The sequence below is a fragment of the Poecilia reticulata genome, chromosome 10 (genome assembly GCF_904066995.2).
Source record: "Poecilia reticulata chromosome 10, P_reticulata-male-v2, whole genome shotgun sequence".
Taxonomy (NCBI): domain Eukaryota; kingdom Metazoa; phylum Chordata; class Actinopteri; order Cyprinodontiformes; family Poeciliidae; genus Poecilia; species Poecilia reticulata.
Window position 1 is genome coordinate 21,667,661 of NC_088839.1, and position 6,186 is coordinate 21,673,846.

Genomic DNA, 6,186 nt, shown 5'->3' on the forward strand with positions numbered 1-6,186 from the left:
GTCTATCTAAAAACTCCTGCTCTTTGTGAAACTCTGCCTTCAGGAAGTCATCACATCACTCCTCTATTAACTTGTTTTCACCTGTATTGCACTAAGTAGCTCTTAAAATATGCCAAGAAGATGAGCAGTTCCACCAGGTGTTAGCTAATTGCTGCTGGCTAGTCTGAAGAAGCTAAGTGCAGAAGTCATGAGGGAGGAGGACTGCTCTGTGAGGCTGAGGATCCAGCTGTGAGGAAGAGCTGCGCCTCAGTCCACCCAAACGTTTTGCACAACATTATGCATTGGCTGCTATAGATTAAAGAATTTCTTAAACATGCATAAAAAAATCCATAAATCAATAAATCAAGGCAAGGTTTTTGATTATTGAATAACTTTATAACATGATATAAAGCTCACAAAAGTCGAATTTACATAACACCACCCTTTTGATATTTATTATATAAAATTTTGTCTGATTTGTATTTTTTATATCTGTTATTTTTTAAGCATATCTTCTTAGTCCTATTTAGTTTATTATTTACTTTGCTGTTTTGTTGTTTCCAGACTAATATCATTAATATTTTATTACTAGTTTTTCTTTATTCTAATGTCTTTCGTTCTGTTTATTTTATTTTTAAAATAGTTTTATTTATGGTATGAATTAATTTATTTTTTTCACGTTTTTACATAATTTATAGGTATTAGATTTTTTTTCTTTGCATATTATTTATTTATTTATTTATAATCATGACTAATTCATTTGATGTTTGTTTGTTTTACTCACAAACTGTTTTTGATTCCATTTTGGTTATTATCTCCCCAGCCTCGATAGAGGCTTTTGTTATCTTTTGTTAAAGTTTTGTTATCTTTTCACTCAGCTTAAGTTCTTGTATTTGACCAGTTTTAGAAGAATGTATTTTGTTTGTTTTAAAAAAACAAAAAACAAAACAAAAAATCTTTAACTTTTACCAATACATCGGTATAAAAAGTTCATAGTTCTTCCCACAGTACTAATGTCGTAATGTACTGTGGGAAGTACAATTGCTTTGAAAGTTGTTTAATTTCTTACAGCACCTGAAGTGGCATGTTGAAATTGAGCATGCGCAAACGTGCCTCTTTTGTCTGTGAAAGCGGTTACGATAAAGTAGCATAATTTTTCGGTCCTTAGAGATTAAAAACGCTCCTCAAAACTCCCATCTGAAGGTTGTTCGGTTTGTTTCCTACAAACCTTAAACTAATCATAAAAGCATGTGGGGATGGTGTGACGTTCAAGACAATAAAAAGCTTATTTATCCAGCAGACATTCCTGATTTACCCTGATATCAAAAGCATCTGAGCTGCCTCATGTGATTTTCAATAGGACTCTGTGAAATTAGGGGCTTTTTCTAACAGTGGCCATAGCGACAAAGTTAAACAATAATCAAGTTGATTATTGTAATTAAAATATTTCTTCACAGGCCCTTTAAAAGTTTAGATCAATTTTCTAGTGGCCTTTAACAGCACTTATTAATTTCATACTTTATTGCCTACTAAAATAATTAACATCATCATTACCCTAAAAAAATGAAATCAGCCAGAAAATCCCAGTCTTTCCTGGTGGAAAAGTTCTCAAAGACCTATTGTGCAGAGATTCTGGGAAAAAGATCAAAGCAGGTTGTCATTTAGTTTCACCTGAGCTGCAGTTGTCTTCATGAGTCACCTGTGAGGCTTTACTGTAATAATATTGCCGTAAAAATACTGCATATCTGAGTGAATCAAGCACACAGCCCTGAGTAATGATGCCTGAAAGTGCAGCTTCAGCTGCACAGTCAAGTTGGACATCTTTCTGCTTGGCTCCATGAAAACAATGACTTCACCACATGGCTACCAGCTGAAGTCACAGGCATTTCGAAACAGTTTTCCTTACTGCAATTCAGTAGACGTTACGTGATAAATGTAATTTCCATAGATGTGCTCAGATTTATTGGTTAACTACCATAGCCATAAAAATATACATAACCAAAATCAAAAATCAATGCCCACTGAAAATGATAAAGGTATTAGTTTAAAAGTGATCATTTTAAGCTAATGCTTTGATACCAACAACTTTACAGATGTTAATCAAAGAGTCTACATGAGTTCCTCTCTTATGGTTCTATTCAGTAAAAATGTGAAATGCTCACTAAATGTTTGTAATAAATTTCTGCCAAATGAGTTTAAGTATATCTTGGTACGTTAGATGGATGGAATATAAATTCAGTCTCAAATACCAATGAAAAAGGGACTGATCATTTAAACAGTGGCCACCAGTTTCCCCTCTGTTTCTTCTCACGTTCTCTGACTTCCTTATCTCCAGCTGTTCTGCCAACTCAAACCTTTGCACAGTTTCATGAGATACAATCATTACATCACAACATTAAAGGGACACAATCAACAGATTAAAGTTTATCTGCTGCAGCAAATGCTCAGTAAAATTCCTCTTATGTTTTGGTGAAAATATTTGTCTAGATAATCTTCGCAATTCTTGGTACTTGATCTCGGACTCAGTTTTATCGGAGGAGATAGAGGAGGAAGCAGAACCTTGAAAGTTCCCTTGTGATATTACTTCAGCCTCAGGGCTTGTTGCCTTGGAGAGACATAATTATTTTTAAAGCAAACAGTGCTTATTTATGAACTTTAAATGAGGCATGGATCTGTTACAGATTTTCCCCACTTTTATAAAGATATGACTCTTGAGACAAAGGTTTTGTTTGATAGAACTGGACTGAAAGAGTCTTCAGCTCCCCTCAGATGTTCTGCTCCTCAGCTGACCCCAGTTACTGCAGGATACTTGGCCTCCCTCTCAACATAAGACAGAGAGAAATATGCTACTTCTTGCTTATCAAAGCGCTAGGAATGACGCACCTACCTAACAGATTAAACACATCCACTCCATGTGCAAACAAGTACAGTGCTGTGAAAAAAGCTACTCAAACTTATGGATTTATTCCAGGTTTTTTTTTTTTATTATTATTTGCTTTTTTTGTCACATATACATGTTTCACAGTGTCACATTTTAATATCAGACCATTGTATAAATACTCTTTCATTTTATTAATTAAGTTGGAAAAAAACTATGCAAATCAACCTGCCTCTACGTGACAAAGCTGTTGTTTGCTGCACTTGTTATTCCACAACCCAAAGTCTTCCTCTTTTTTCTTGTCCTTAGGGAATAAAGTCTTAGTGATTACCAAGATGGTTTTCTTTGGGGCGTGAATGGCTTTTGTGCCATTTTAGATAGCAATAGTTTTGCCATGGAACTCGATCATCATGACCATTCTTTGTTTTGGTCCTTTCTTATTGTTGGATTAGGAACACTTACCATAGTAAGGACTTATCTGGCGCATTTTCAGTCAAGGCGCTTTACACTAGGCCTTCCATTCCATTTGCAAACACATGCACTCGTTCATACACACCGGTATCAACATTTGGTAGCAATGAGAACAGGGTGTGGCCACTGAACCAAGATTTCCAAATCAATCCCAGTTAATTCTTCGTATGATGAGTTAGGCCAGTATGTTGGTTACAGTATTTATGAACAGTCTGTAGAAGAGGTAGAAGAAGATGATGCGATGTCACTTCACACAAAATAATATTCTGGCTTAATTTTTTTAGGCTCAGAGTAAAAACTGTTCAGACTGATGAACAAGTCAGATTAGCTGTCTTCCCATTTATTGTTTTAAGCTGTACCAATGAACTTGTAATTATAGTATCACTGGTTTGTGTTTACAAATCCTGACCAAAACACTATGGGGAACTCCTGCTTAAATACTGAAGGGGATAACATTCACAAACAGCACTTTCCACTTAAAACTAAACTCTAGAAGACAAATCCAGTGATCTCTGTCTCCTTGAACTGTGATTCTCTTAAGATGTGAAATGGCATGCAAATGAGCTGGTTCTCTCCATTTGGGGAACTAATTTAATATTTTTGATATATTTATATGGAACAAATTAGAAACACAGGCAAAGAACCCTGAACTAACAGCCCTGGTTTAGCATAGGAACTTATTTATTGCAAAATCCCTCAATGAGCTCTGTCTAGACCAGCAGTCTTTATCCTGGGATGATATTATTTCAATATAATCCCAATCCCACACTGGGTAGTAGTAGGAACACTGAATATTTTCAGGAGAGTTTTCTGAGCACAGGAAATGTTTTTGTGTTAAAATAGACAACAGAGCAGGGATATTGTGGGTACTATCACATGAATACTTATGTAATCTTCACTCACGAACATGACAATTAAATCTGCGTATAATCTCATGTTTATCTGCTAGTTTCTTACCAAAGTGCTCTTGTCAGACTGCAAGACCAATTTTGTTACATTTTTATTAGATTTGAAAGCAGTTGGATGCAGTTGTGCTTGATGTTTCTAACGTAAAGCAGACGGCAGTTAAACCCTGGATGATGAGGTCGGTGTGGGTGGAGCTTTACAGCAACCATCACAAAAAATGAAGCAGCTGTTGTTGGATGGAAACTTCATGTGACGCTGAAAACAACAACTGCTACTCCTGATTCTGCCACGACGACGACAACATGCTAAAAATACACACAAATTCACATTCCAGCCTTGATGCCGTCCGAGTGTGTGTGGGAGAGGCGGAGTTTGGGAGGCGGGGGGGCGATAATGTTCAAACTTTGTCAGGGTGCAGTACTGTACAGACCGGCTGCAGATCCCAATATAAACTCAGGCCCTGACAGCTCTATAAATAGTCTGCAGGTCATTGTGGAGCAGATTACAGATCAGCGTGAGAAAATCCAAACAGTTCAACCTGAGTGGCCACCTCAGTCTAAACCACTTTGACAGTCTGGAGACTTTAGGTTCTGCAGACACAGAAAACAAGGAGTTGGTCACGGTCACATTTCTGTGTAGCAAATCCTGGTTACTGACCTCAAATTCAAAACATGGAACGCAATACAATAGATCAAAAGCAAATAACTATGTTTTCAGGACAGGAAAAATATTCTTGGTTTCAAATGACAGTCATAAAAAAAAATTAAATAAAAATAAAAAACTGAACCAAGAAAAGATTTTTAGTAAATACTTGTTCCTGATCTGATTTGTTAATTCAGAAAATAGATGTTTAATTTTTTTTCTATCTAAATCCTTATAGTTTTCAGCCTTTTTGAGTTACCTAAAACTCAAACAATACATATTTCACACTGAAACTACTAATGACCCTACAAATCAGCACAGGGTTGCATGGTGGTGTAGTTGTCAGTACTTTTGTGCACAACAAAAAAGGCCCTGTTCTGGAGATTCTACGATTTGGGTTGCCTACTATGTGACTGCAGATCTTGCAGGATGTGCTGCACCTCAGTCCCACTCAATGGTGGAGATTGGCTCAATTCCTCCATGACTCTCTTCGTCTTTATCCACCTGAAGATGGATAGACCGATTGATGAGATGGATAGACAGATTAATGCTTCGTCTGCAGTAGGGAGTTGGCCCAGTCTCTTATGACAGAGAGCGAAATGGGTTGTGAACCTCAGAGTTAACTCTTGCTGCCTCCACATTGAAAGAAGTCAGGATTTCTTCTGGACACCTACTTTTTATGTTCTGCTTTAGTGAGACCACAGGAAAGACCTGGAACTTTCCAAAAGCCATACTGTCTGGCCTGGGAACACCTTGGTAGGATCACTGTGTATTGCAGTGGAGAGGGAATCCTTGATTTCTTCTTTTTTTTTTACTTTTTACCAAGTAGATGTCTGAATTATAGAAGAAAACTGATTAATTTAATTGGAATTAAGGCTGTAAATATGATAATTGTGGCTGGCTTTCCCTAAAGGTAGGGAAGCCAGCCACTAGCTTTAGGGGAATAAAGCTAGTGTCCCTAGTGGCCCCTAGTGGCCCTAATTTGAGGGGCACTAGGGGCCACTAGACCCTAGTGTCAATAGATATCATATAGATGTCAATAGACATTGATATGATGTCAATAGACACTTTAGAAATGTTTCTGGGGTTACATGACAGTGTCCTGATGTATTAAAGACTTTTTTTCATTTTAGGCTTCAGAGGAAATTGAGCTTGGAGAATTTCTGGGAAGAATATGATAAAAGTGTAATTAAATCCATACTTGGGTTGCAGGCAACAGATGTTGTCTTGTTGTTTTCGCTATGGATCAGACTTCTTGTTTGTTTTGGCTCCCCTATTGCTAAGCGACACATATTTCTTTAAAATAAAAA

General features: G+C 36.9%; 1 long non-coding RNA gene across 1 annotated transcript; it reads right to left on the bottom strand.

Annotated features, from left to right (window-relative positions):
- Nucleotides 1-4,309: 4,309 nt before the first annotated feature.
- On the bottom strand, nucleotides 4,310-5,741 carry LOC103471476 (uncharacterized). Its single transcript, XR_534649.2, has 3 exons — nucleotides 5,551-5,741; nucleotides 5,283-5,457; nucleotides 4,310-4,824 (listed from the first exon to the last, which is right to left on the bottom strand). It is a non-coding gene; the product is annotated as an uncharacterized LOC103471476 (long non-coding RNA).
- Between the last annotated feature and the right edge of the window lie 445 nt (nucleotides 5,742-6,186).